The sequence below is a fragment of the Microtus oregoni genome, unplaced genomic scaffold (assembly GCF_018167655.1).
Source record: "Microtus oregoni isolate MIOR12 unplaced genomic scaffold, Mior012 000036F_ref0000092, whole genome shotgun sequence".
Lineage (NCBI taxonomy): Eukaryota > Metazoa > Chordata > Mammalia > Rodentia > Cricetidae > Microtus > Microtus oregoni.
This window is the reverse complement of record NW_024543095.1, coordinates 666673-680289: the sequence shown is the minus strand read 5'-3', so window position 1 is coordinate 680289 and position 13617 is coordinate 666673. Positions and strand designations below refer to the sequence as shown.

The 13617-nt window shown below is 48.4% G+C and overlaps 1 protein-coding gene across 2 annotated transcripts in view; it reads left to right on the top strand.

Moving 5' to 3' along the window:
• Positions 1–356: 356 nt before the first annotated feature.
• The window catches only part of LOC121433083 (microtubule-associated protein RP/EB family member 3), a 51595-nt gene continuing 38334 nt past the window's right edge, over positions 357–13617 (top strand). For both annotated transcript variants that reach the window (XM_041631327.1, XM_041631326.1), the window contains exon 1: positions 357–520. The gene's annotated coding sequence lies outside the window, so the exon portion shown is untranslated. The remainder of the gene's footprint in view (positions 521–13617) is intronic.

The following is a 13617-nucleotide window of genomic DNA, read 5'->3' as shown; positions in this document are numbered from 1 at the left end:
CCCATCATCCCGCCACTACGGAATCAGAAGTAAAGGTTTTTCTTTGACTAGACAGGGTGGAGGAATTGTTACCCTGTTGCTAAGGAAAAAGGAAGGGGCTGTTCCCAGTTGCCATGGTGACAAGGTAAGAGCGTTCCCTCGGTACTGTCGTACGTTTTCCTGGCGGTTTCTTGTCCTTGTTGCTATGGCGATCTAGAGCGATTGTTCTCGTCTCCCGCACCTCCCGCCGCCGTTGCCAGGACGAGTTAGAGGTAGGGGTTGTCCGCCTCTCGCCGCCCGGTTGCCGTGGAAACGGCGGGTGCTCTGGCCCCGCCCATCTCGGGCTGACAGCGGCGGCCGCATCGCGCCTGCGCACTGCTCTCTTACCCCCGCAGTCTCTGTGCGTTGAAGCCGGAGACCGCGGCGGCCTCTGCTAGGACCCTCCGCCCCGGAGCCTCCGGCCGGAGCCGCAGCCTCTGTCGCAGCGTCCCCGCCGCCCATCCCCTCCCCTGCCGCCTCCACCGGAGCCGCCTCGCGCACTGTGAGTCGGGGCCGAGGCCACGGTCGCCGTGGGGCTGAGTCAGCGGGAGGCCCGGGCCGGGCTGGGGGAGGGGAACCGGGCTCCCCATCTCCGCTGGCCCCCACCCCCACTCCCACCCGTGTCCCATTCCACCGGTCTTCGGCCCTCGGTGGCCTCCAGGGCCAGGCCTCCCCAGCCACTCCTCCTACCCTGCCCTCCTTCCTTTCTCCGTCCCTCCGAACCTCGGGGTTCTTCCCCTCTGGATGTGGCGCTGTGGCACCTTTGCCCGTGGCCTTGTATTTTCTCCCAAACTCCCTCCTGCCTGCCCTTGTCCCTTGTCCCTTCTCTTTACTCCGGGGCCTGACGTCTCCCGGCCTCTAGTTTCCCCAAGTGACATTCCAGAAAAAGAGTGACAAGTGAGACAGGCAGTGGAGACTTGGGGGAGGGGGGGGCATTGTATCTGTCCAAACCTTGGGACCCTAGGAACCAACTCACCTACCCTCTTCTGGCCCACTCCTGACCCTCTCCTGACGGATTTGGTTTAGGAAAGCAGGTCTGGATAGTTCTAAGTAGCTGCAGAGAGCCGGCGCGGCTTTCCGAATAGCTTTTTGCTAAGAGGGGACAGGCTACTGTGTGATCAGCTACTGTTGGGTGCACGGGGCTCGTGCATGGTGGCCTTTTAGTGCGCTGAGCCACTGCCCTGGCCACAGGGAAGCAAAGGGAGGGGGGCATGGTTGGTTTGGGAGTTTAAGCTCATGTGCTTCCGGTGCGTTTTTAGAGTCACATTACATCCTTGGTATATGTGAAGTATATGTGAAGACCAGCCTGTAATACCTACTGCAAGTGCTTGCTGTGTGAGGGGTTTGGGCAGGACTTGATTTCCGATACGTGTAAAATTGGTGAAGTAACCAAGCAGGCAATAGTGGGTTTTGACGGCGGCGTGAGCAGAGTTGGGAGGAGGGGCGGTCGTGAGTCCTCATGAGTTGCTGGGAGACCCGTATTCCTGCCTCCTGCAGCCCTGAGTCTCAGCGGGGGCCCATGACTCCTAGGATTCCCAGGGTTGCCTTTGCCACCCACCCACTTGCCCATCTTGCCATACCTAGTGTTGAAATAGAGTCCCAAGCTATTTTCCTTTTTTTTTTCCAGCAAGAAACTCAGCTGAAGTTCTGTTTTTGTGCTGGTAGCCAGAAAGTTCCTCATAGACATGCCTCAACTCGAGGGCTCCTAACTATTGTGTGTACCTCATTGCCAGCCTCTTTTCATTCCCTCCCAGATTTCAGTGTAGTGTTAGAAAAGGCGTGTAACTGTAAGGCAGTTCTAATGAATAAGAGGCTTTGGATTTCTTTTCTTTTTTCTTTTTCTTTTCTTTTCTTTCTTTCTTTTTTTTTTTTTTTTAACTCCAGGCTACAAAGGGCATGGTCTACTAAAACCCTGGGTGAAAGACCCACTCATCAGGTGTTTCAGGAGTTGGAAACAAGGGTTTTGCTCCTGGGCCTGCTCACTCATGGCCTATTGGCAGCCTCCTCAGGGCCACTCCCTGCCCCCATGCCCATCAGATTCATTTGCAGCAGCAAACACGGCTGTCGCTCTAGTTTTAAGCACAGAGGTGGAGTTGAGGAAAATGACAGCCCCCATCCAACAGTGGCGTGTGTTCTGTCTCGGATGCCAGTCTGGGGTTTGGTGGGACGCACCTGCCTGTGGTGCAGTGGGAACTCTGGGGCCTGGGAGTTACATTCCTTCTTGTGGTCCCTCTGTGTCGCATAGCTTGCCTAAATACCCGAGGAGGGCAGGCAGAGACAGCTGTGCTGGAGAGCTGTGCTTCCTGGACTGAGTGTATTTTGGGAATCAGTGTTATTACTGGGGTGGATGGGGGTGAATTAAGCAAGGAAATGTGTCAAGGATAAAGCGATGAGGGGAGTGTGAAGTGCGGTGTTCCCTTTGCAGTCTGCTACGGGATAGAACATCAGCGTGGCTTTTATACGGGTTGATTTGCCTTTGAAATCCTAGCAGTGTTTTATGAGATAATGACTGGATGCTTTATAAACTGATCCTCTTAAGAAACATGGCTGAGACCTTTTTCACACACCTCTCCAACTGCTATTGAAGGTGATTGTTAAGATCAGGGAGCGGGGCATGATTTGGACCAAGTCAGACCTAAAGCTGTGTGACGAATGTTAAATGGTTTTATAGGAGTGTATTTCCTTGATCTTGAGACAAGCCTGTAATTTACCAACAGCTTTTAGGTAAAGTGTGTGTGTGTGTGTAGATTCTGAGCTACATCCTAGTTTCAGAAGCAGGAGTTATCAAGCCTTGAAGGAGATATTTGTGTGTCTTCGAGTTAGAATGGTGTTTTGTTTTTTGTGAAGATGCCAGGACTGCCCCACCTGAGTGCATTCATTGTCAAGATAGGTGTCTTCAAGCCCATGCTCCTTGTGGGCTTAGATGATTAACCTGACTTAGGTATGCTAGTAGTGTATTGTTTTGTTTAGTTTTTGTTTTTCGAGACAAGGTTTCTCTGTGTGTCTTTGACTGTCCCGGAACTCACTCAGTGGACCAGGCTGGCCTCAAACTCACCAAGATCCATCTGCCTCTGCCTCCCGAATGCTTGCTAGTAGATATTGAACAAACCGAAGTTCCCAGATGGGAGTCCAACTCAGGGCAATAATATAGTACTCTCCAGAAATTTAGCAAACAGCTGGAAGCAAACATCTTATGAATTAGCCCTGAATATAATAAGCAAGTAGCGTTTTCCAGAAGTTGAGTAGAAAATATAGGTGTTTTTCATATATTCATTTTACAAGAAGCACGTGCTCCAGTTCATTTGTAGGCATGTTTGTGAGGGTGCCAGACATATGTTCCTCTCCTTGTAGCATGTTAGAAATGACAGGACCAAAGATGTCATAATGTTCTTATCTCCGTGTTTTGACATGAGACACTAAGAAGTGATTTGCCCCAAGGTGACTCAACTAGTGTAGAAAGTATGTGAAAACTGTCCCCGTGTACAGTGTGTGAGTGGCGTTGGCGGCTCCCTGTGTCTGAGTCAGGAGCGTTTCCAGACTAGGGCTACGCTGCACCACCACACTGCTGCGTCTGTCACGTTTAATAGTACAAAGGGCTTTAATAAAAATAATTTAGTGGTCTCTAATTATCCCTGTAGACAAAGGCTTCTTTTATTGTCTGAGATGTTGCAAGGCCAGGCAAAATTTAATGTCCAAGTGTCTAATTAAATATTTATTCTTGCCACCTTAAAAATAATAATTTTTCCTCACGTGTTCCAACTTCGGGAGGCCTTCGTTTTTACAATATGCATCACCTAACAGAAAGCAGTGTGAAGCTGGGTGTTGAAGTCTTCTCTGCCCATCCGTGAGCTGCTGCATTCTGGAAAGCAAGGAGGAGAGAGCAGAAATGGGGCTGGGGCTGAGAGTGGGAGCCAGCGTGAGAGGCAGCTTCAGGGCCACCTTCCAGCTCTCAAGTGCAGCGTTTCATAGGTCCTGGGAGCCACGTGGTGTTCTCATCCCCAGCCTTTGGAAACTGAGTTGATCTGGCCTCTCAGATATATATATATCTGAGCACATATCCTAGTCTTTCTACTTCTAGCTTTGTGATATTGAGCAGGTTATGTAACTGCTGAGTGTCAGTTTTCTCGTCTGTAAACCTGGACGGTGGCCGTCCCCACAGTCCTCTGTAAACCTGGACGGTGGCCGTCCCCCAGAGCTGTTAGAGGATGCTAGTAAGCAAAGCTTGTAGAGTAGCTGCTTTATGGCTTATTTACATTTACTGGTGCTTTAAGTTTAAAAATAATATCTCCAAGTTTGTCAAGACAAATCCTGAGCTAATACTAAAGCCCCATTCCTCAGGAGCCTTCCTAGTATGTTCAGTGAGAACAAAGATTTGTTCCATGAAAAACTGAGACTTGTAGTGTTATTTCAACTGCCAAATGAGAGAGCATGTATATGAAATGGTCCTTTGTCTCTGCATTCAGCTGACTTGGTTGTCTGACAAAATGACCAGGCATGAGCAGTTGGACTGGAGCAGAGCACAGGCTGGGTGACTTGGTGTGGCGTGGAGTTGCTCCGTCCTTCTGCTGGGGAAGCTAGTCAGAAGAACAATCTTTTATTTTTTTAACATTTATTTATTTTTTGTGCATTGGTGTTTTTCCCTGCATGTATGTTTGTGTGAGGGCATCAGGTCCCCTGGAACCGAAGTTACAGACAGTTGTAAGCTGCCATGTGGGTGCTGGGAATTGAACCTGGTCCTCTGGAAGAGCAGCCAGTGCTCTTAACCCCTGAGCCATTTCTCCAGCACCCCCCACCCCAGGGATGACCTTAATTTGAAATAGAAAAGCTGAAGAGGGCTGGCGTATTAGTAAGCCTCACATGATCATTGTCGTTTGCTTCTTCTACTGTCAGGGGTGCACCTTGAACCCTGACTTTGTTCAGATCAGTTTCTCTACTTGTGAGATACAGAGGCCGTGGGAAAGGAGCCCCTCCTCCCCAGAGGTGACCCTCCTCCCTGAGTGAGGAGAAGAAATGGGCGGCCTTCTGGATGGAGCAATTACAGAACGGTTACCAGGGAATTAGTCGGGTGGCCAGACCCAGGTGGATCTAAATCCCTAGATCAAGTTCGTGTCCATCTGCAGGCCTCTAAAGACGAGCTCTGTAGTAGGTAGAGAGGCCCTAGTACGCGCAGCGTCCGGTTTGATTCCCAGCACTGCGGATAAACTTCGACAGTACCTACTTCTCACGGGAGAAGTGGGATTTGGGAGTAGAGATGGGGAAAGGAGACCAAAGGGGAACTTTTGTTTCCTGTGCTTCAGTCTTTGACCTGTTGGGAGATACACTGTTTTGTGCAGGGAGCTCAGTAAACACGTTTTAATATAACCCCAATTGGAGGATTCAGTGATGGAGCAGATAGCACTAAATTGCTTCCTTCCGCAGACCAAGCCAGTGTCTAAACCAGGCGCTTGAGGAAGGAAGGGCCCTCTGAAGTGGCTGCTTCCCTGGCGGCCAAGAATGCTTAGTGAAATACCTACCTGTCAGTTCTTTGTCCCTTCATGCCCCTTTTGGAGGATAGTCCCCCTGTCTTGATTATCTGAAGCAAGCAGTACTTCCTAATAAGCTAATTTAATTTCAACTATTGACAAAAGTGGCATCTGCCCATGTGACCTTTACAACAAATCTGTAAGGTAGACATGGTGCTGCCCATGGAATCCCAGCACTTGGGATAACGTAGGCTACATAGTGAATCTGAGTCTCAGATAATGACAAGATATTAAGTCTTGTGCTACTCATCTCAAAAGAGCTTGAAGCTTAAGGATCCTACCACAGAGTGGGTACACTCTGTATTGGTAGCTGCAATCTAAATCAGGCCTGGCTGGTCTTTTAACACAATATTGACAGATTCTGTTAGAAATGACGAATAAGGGGCTGGAGAGATGACTCAGCAGTTAAGAGCACTTGCTGTTCCTGTACAGGACCTGGGCTCAGTTCCTAGCACCGACATGTTGGCTCACGACCATCTGTAGGCACTCATATGGTGCACATACATGCAGGCGAAACACTCAAGCACAAAAGATAAGTAAACCTAAAAAGAAAAGAGGATGAGGAAATGGCCATTACAGTGTGATAAGAGTTCACTAAGTGATGCTGAATTTTTAATTTTGTCATCAGTTGGCCTGTTGTCTCTTTCAACCAGATGTCTTGTTGAGTACAGAAAGATGACACGCTTATCAGTCGGGCATAAGCTTTGGGTACTTACCCAAAAGTAACATGGATCACGCTGGGTAATTTACAACCCATCGCCCAATCTTTCCTTTGGCTAAGACAAATCTGCATGGTAGCTGGCCAGGGTTGGTGAGACATCCTACAGCCAAGGGTGGATTTTCCCTAGTGTGAAGTTGGCTGGTCAATTGCCACACACTAGATCATGTTTTCAGTAACACCATTGCCCTACCAACTTTGCTGAGCTGACTAGATGTTGTTTCCCAACTCCTTATCATAACATCTGTGTCCTACGCTCTGGATGCTTCATTTCTCACAAGTAAATAAGGACTTAGCCCATCTCAAATGTTTGTACTCCACACAAAATGTTTTCATGAAACTATTACCTATATATAGGAAATACATACTACTTATATAATATCATTAAAATAGCTGAGCAAAAAGCATGACTCCTAATCTGTCTAGTAGTTCAGACAGACATATGTACACACACATACACACACACATATAGCCTTAAAAGGAAACATATCCTTAGACCATAAATTGCCATTTTCAGACTATTTAGGACCTTTGGTGCATTTAAAAATATATGGATTTTTATTAATACATTATTAATAATATAAAATATTTAAAACAGCCAGAATTGTTGCCCTGGAAGTGCTGGGCATGGTGGCCCATACCTTTAATCCCAACATTTGGGCAGCAGAGTCAGGCAAATCTCTGTGGGTTCAAGGCCTACCTGGTCTGTGTATTGGTCTATACATAGTTCCAGGCTAGCCAGGACTATAGTGTGAGACCTTGCCTCAATCTCCCCACCCCCAAATGTAAGTAAAACAACCAGAAGTGTTAAACACTGAGGACTGGGTCAGGTTCGCAGAAATAAAATACTGCATAGGCTTTAAAAACATTTGGTTAATACTGAAGCCAGGAATAGTGGCACATGTCTATAATCCTAGCACTCAAGAGCCTGAGGCGAGGAGCTCCAAGTGCAAGGCCAGCCTGGGCTGGACACCAAGTCCCTGGCCTCCTCAGCCACTGCACATACGTGGAATATACACATACATGCAGACCAGGCACCCTTACACACAAAATAAAAATAAGCTTTTTTAAAACGTGGATCTTAAAATAGCCTTATTTCCTTTTAACTTTTGCTGTCTAAATTTATCAGCTGCCACAGCCCCGACCTCTGTTTTGGGTGGCCTGCCTTCTCCCATGCCTCTCTAGATTCTCTGAATTGCCAGCTCCCCAGTGCTCTGGGCCTTCCTGTAGGCTTTCCCTTGTGTTGAGAGTACATATTCCCATTTGAACTGCTTTCAGTCTATGCTCAGGCCTTCATAGCCCCCTTCTTTTCTCTGTCCTTGGTCCCATTTTGTTTGCCCACCAGCTCAGAGATCCTTTCTCTTCCAGGGATGGATGTGGATGTCTAGGTTAAGCTTTTGCCAGTAGTGGAGTTTGTTCATCTTGAAATGCTAGGAAAGGGACACTTGTAACCTCCTCCTCCTGGGGATCGGACCCACGCGAAGTGAAGGGACATATGGCCCGGCACACAGCTTGGCCTGTGCTGCAATCAGTGTTTGCTAAACGGGGTCTGTCTCTGTTTCTGAGTGGTTTTGACTACCCAAACACTCATCCCAGATGGGACAGATGCAAGCCCTGCTGACTGCCTTTATTAGTGAACAAGTCTCTGGTTATGTCTGGCTGGAAAGACTCCACTAACAAGTGATTGTTGAACAAGCAGTCACCTTATCTAGAGGGCATTGTTGTCCTGGTTACCTCGTAACATGATATAATTATAATATAATGCCCTGTTGGCCTTGTAGTGCTGTTTCCTGGCTGGTAAGAAGTGATATCTTAGCTGCTTTTGAGTCAGCAAGATCATAGTTAGGGTTGATATGTGTGTGTTGCCATGTGGAAGAGGCAGGTCTGGGAGCCCTAGATGAAATTCAATATTCCTTCTCGTATGAGGAGTGTTGTGCTGAGGGCTTATCTCCAGGGCTGAGAAATGTACCTTGTAGCCAAACTTCCCTGTAGCACCAGACTCTTGGCCACTAGCCAGCCCTCATCCCCTTCCTTGTGGGTTAGTGCCGTCTGTCAAGCTCTCGGGTTTTGTCTCAACTTGTTCTGATTTTCGGTAGGTAGAGTTCACAGCTGGAAACTTGCCCTTTGGGTGTCACATTCAGACCCGTAAGCGACAGGACTGTGGCTACCGAGATGTGATGTGCTGGCCCCAAAATAGCAAGCTACGGTGTTTTGAGACAACCGATAAGACTTGTACTCCCCAAGAAGTAGAGTTTCCAGGTTTATAGGTTAGTTTTAGGATTGCACATGTTGTCTTCATGAGGCCATGGTGTAAGTAGAGTCAGCAGGTACTTGTCAAGTGTTTCTCTGACTTGCATACGTGATTGCTATGTGTTGATGTGGTCCAGCTAGCTTTCAGTTAGACTTTAGCGTTACAGTGATTTTGGAGAGGTCTTTACATATTTAATGACATAAAGAAGATGCACTAGAATCAACCATCTGTATCTATAGATTTAACCAACCAAAAAGCAAAACTTGAGTTTGGCATGTGCTGAGAGTCTGTGCTGAATCCGTGTGAGGTGCTGTGTAGTCACTGTGTTAGGTATTACAGGTAATCCTCTTGTGTCCTCCTGCATCATCCCCTTGACCCTGACCCTGATTTAAAGTATAAGGGAGATGGCTATACCTAGGCTGTGTGCAGGTCCTAGGTTATCTTTTAGAAGAACTGAGCATAAGACTTCAGCATCCATTGGAAGACCCTGGAGCCAGTCTCCTATGAAATTATGTACCAAGGGACATTTATATTTGGAGACATTCATTTAGTACAAAGGAGAAAGAGCGCAGAAAAGAACTGTTTTTGAGAGACCAGGGAAGGGATGCCTTCAGAGGCGAGGGCTCTTCTCCCTCTGAGACTGGTGGAGGAGTGGGGAGACAGCTCTTTCTGCCCAATAGGTAAAGTTCAGGGAAGATGGCTGGCTTCCTGGTAAGAAATGCCCTTCCCTTCTTCTGAAACTTGACTGTCAAGGCTGCCTGCTAAAGAGGAATGGGGTGTGGGGGGGGGGGGGTTGGTGGTGGGAGATCGAGGTCTTGAAGACCTGAATTAACCACAGTGAAGATTTAGCCTGGACATTTGGAGATGAATAAAAGTCTTATTGTTCAGGGGCAAGGGCCTATTTGGGCATATGAATTCATAATGGGCCAGGTCTCCTTGCTGGACCAGAGACACAAGCAAGGAGGAGGGGCACCCGGGTTGGGGTTTGACATTTTCTAGGCAGGAATTCTGAGGAGGCAGAGTTTAGAATGGCTATGAAGCAGCCGGGCCAGAAAGGAGTGATCCCGATTTAAGCAGAGATGGCTGCCCACCAGAAAGTGGGAGCAGAGTGCAGGCCCCAATGAGAGCAGAAGACAGGTTTGCAATGAGGGATGAGCCATGAGGAGGCCAGGAGGTCTTCACTGGAGCTCTAAGTTCTATTGCAGCTGCCTTTACCTTTGCTTACCATTATGCAGTACTTGGAATTGTTTTAAGTGGACATATAGAACCAGCCACATCTGTAGTAGCTAAAATCTCAAGAGAAGACCTGGGCTTTCGTGGTCCAGCTGGCTTGCTTGGACACTGATAAGGGAGGCGTGATGAGGGAGACAGAAGCAGATCGCGGAGTCTGGCTCTACAAGTTGTCAGAACTGGGAGGAGCCTCTGCTTGTCAGCTAATGGCTCTGCCGTCCCTGCTTGTCACCACTACAGAGGCGCCCAGCCATTAGCCCTTATCTGCCTGCACACAGGGTTTAAGCTTGAGGCACTGACGATCCTGGAGGCTCCAGAGCTGTATCTTAGACATGCAGTTGTGTGGCCCAGGCTGTTTCCCGTCCTCTGCCCACATGCCCTTCCAAGCCAGTCAGTCCTTCCTGGCCTTTGTCAGGGAAGAAGACGACTTCTGTGTCCTCAAGACTGATGCCGCCCCTTGCTAGAAGTGTAGTTTCCTCCCTTAGCCATCGCCTGAGCTGGGTGCTTTGTGCAGTGCAGAAACTGGACAATTTTATGTCCAGAAATCCTTCTTTTCTCTCCTGTTTTCAGTCCTAGCCTAAGGCCCTTGCCTCCGCTGACCCCTCTGTCCCCATGTCCTCCTAGAGAGTCTACTTTGACCCTGAACCTGGCCGACATCCTGCTAGACTCAGATTACTCTCATGCTGGACGACTGAAGGCATTTGCCAGCTAGTGCTCTGAACTAGTCACAGGGCTGATGACCCTGGACACACAGGGCGGAAACCTGAGGGAGGTCAGGTGCGAGTGTGGGGAGCTGGCAGAGCGGGCTGCCTCCAGTCCTGGGCTCTAAACCTAACCTAACCCTTGCCTGGATGCTGTGACTATACCCCTCCCTGAAAGCCAGGGCCCAAGCAGGAGCCTGGATCCCAGCCAGTCCCCACAGGAAGGAACAAACAGCCTGCACAGGCCTCAAGCCAGGTGGGTAGAGCGGAGGCACATTGTTGTACCCGGAGAATCAAATGGGCTCTTTGTAAACAGTCTTGTGCCCATTTTCTTCCCCTTTCTCCCACCATGCCTGGAAGAGAATCATTAGTGCTCGGCTCATGATTGGGTAAATCAAGGGAAGGATGACAGCTCAGGGACTGCAGTGGTGAACCTGGAGCTGGAGTTAGGAGACTTTGAGGAAGTCATATCTCTTTGATCTCGGTTTCTCTTCCTGTACCATGAGGGCGACCTGGTACAGGACACATCCTTCCCTGACTGTGTAAACCTCCTCTGTCCTGGCCTAACTGCTGTGCCCCCAGCAGCATTCTGCGACTCCTACCCTGTTCTCCTGGAGTTTAGGGTTCCTGGGTTACCTTTCTGTCCCTATGACAGAATCCTGAAAATCAATTTAGGAGAAGAAAAATATACATTTTAGCTCATGGGTTCCAGAAGTTTTTGGTCTATTGTCAACTGTCTTCATTGTTCTGGGCCTGCGGCAGGAAGAGCAGCCTGGCTGGGCGTGTGTGGTAGGGCAGAGCTGCTCACCTGTGATGGCCAGGAAGAAGTGGGGGGAAGAGGAAGGGCAGGGAGAATATCCCCAGTGACCTAACTTCCTCCTGATAAGTCCCACCACCTAAGGATCCCACCACCTCCCAGTAGGACCACAGTGTGACAACCAGCCCTTAATATATGGGACTTTAGGGGAGATTCCCAGATCCAAACTACAGTGGCCTCCATGATAGGCTTTTCCAGGTGGTGGGTCACAGTCATTAGCAGCTGAGAGCAGTTAATTGGGCGTATAGTCACTGTTTTTAAAATGAACAAGCCAGGGACTGAGGATATACCCCAACTGACAGAGTGTTCCAGCCCCTGCACCAGCTGGGCATGGTGGTACCTGCCTATCATCCTACTGCTGAGGAGGTGGAGAGGCAGGAGGATCAGAAGTTTAAGGTCATCCTTGTCTGAGGCCAGCCTGGGCTACGTGAGACATGTTCCCTCACCTCCCCCAAGAAGGAACAGATCAGAAAATACCGACAACAATTGCTTATGATACGAATAAGAATGGTTTAATGAATCATTTGTTATTACATACATCTCTGTCCATATGTTTATATATATGTTAAATTATAAAATGCATTTTTATAAGTAGATTAAAGGCCTATGTTTTAGAGATCTTCTTTCCCAGTACTTGTCCTTTGTGATATTTAATTTGCTATGGCAACAGCTTATAATTATCTCGAGTTATGGGTGTGATTTATCATAACTAACAGGCTCCTTGAGGCAAAGACCAAGACTAACTCACTCATCCACATAAGACTTGATGGTAATTTGGATGTGTCCTTATTTTGTGTTGGTGTGTATATGTATGTATGAATGTATGTGTGGTCTGCATGTATGTAGTATTGTACATATCTGAATACGTACGTGCAGGGCCGGAGGAGCCTGTCAGTCCCCTCCTCCATTGCTCTTCGCCTTCTTTCCTTGAGACAGGGTCTTGCGCTGAACCTGGAATCAGATGGGCACCAGCAAGCCCCGGAGACACTCCTCCTGTCTTTGCCTGACACAGCCCTGGGGTTACAGACGCTCATACTCAGGTTTCTGTGTGGTTCTGAGGATTCAGAACCTTATAAGGACTCAGGTCCTTTTACTTGCATACCAAGGACTACCCTGTCTTCTAGTGATAGGTTGGGATCAGCATGTCAGTGCCTTCTGGCCTTCAGGTTTATGCTGTGTTGTCTTTCCTTAGTCCTGGAGTCAGCACAGTAACTGTGAGGACAGAGGGAAAGCCTCACTATGTACGCAATGGACAGTAACACGGGGGAAGCAGCCTTTCCGCTTCTCCATCCTCAGTCGGGAATGACGCTAGAAAGTCCCCGCACCAGGCTGTTGGAGGCAGGAGGCCAGCTAAGACACCCCTGAGCACCTCGGGTCCAGCTTTTTCAGAGCAGCTGCTTCCCTTCCCCTCAGGCCCTTCCTGCTGTTGGGGTCTCAAGGACTGAGGTTCCCATCAGTTTCTGCCGCATGCGCAGCTTTTCCTCTAGAGAACTCCATTTCTGCACTGTAACATGAAGGTCCTGCTTACTGGGGTTTCTATCCCACCAGGTACCCCACAGTGGGCAAGCCCCAAAGAAAATCACACAGAGATCTCTATAAGTTATAAAGCTGATTGACCCATTAGCTCAGGCTACATATTAACTCTTGTAGCTTATATTAACATGGTTCGGTACCTTTCTCAGCAGGGCAGCTCACATCTTGCTTCTTCGGAGTCTGGCCAGGAGTGGGAGGAATCAACTTCCTCCTTCTCAGAATTCTCCTGTTCTCATTGCATCATTTCTACTTCCTGTCTGGTTTTCCTGCCTATTCTTCCTGCCTGGCCAATCAGCATTTATTTAAAACATGATTGACAGATTACAGACAATTCTCCCGCACCACTGCACCATCGCTTCATCTTGTCCTGGTAATGTCTGCACCCGTGTGTCTGCTTTTTCAGGAGCTGAAGGAGAAAAAAGACTACTCTCAAAAGCACTATGATTTTGCCCATGTTTTGAGAGAAACTTCCAAGAATACCAGAGGTGAAAGTTCTCCGTAACCTTGTCCCCAGAGAGTCACTGCCACTATTTAGTTGAGCAGTCCCCTTTTCTGCACACACTAATGTGACTAGTTTGTCTGTTTATTCAAGGCAGGGTCTCACTATGTAGCATTGGCTGTTCTGGAACTCATACTGTAGACCAGCCTGCTTCTGCCTCACAAGTGCTAGAATTAAAGGCATGTACCACCATGTCTGGCTTTAATATGTTTGTTTGTTTGTTTGTTTGTTTTTTAACAAACAAAGCAGCAACTTGAGGGGCTGGAGAGATGACTCAGAGGATGAGAGCCCTGCTGCTCTGTAGTGGACCCAGGCTCAGTTCCTAGGA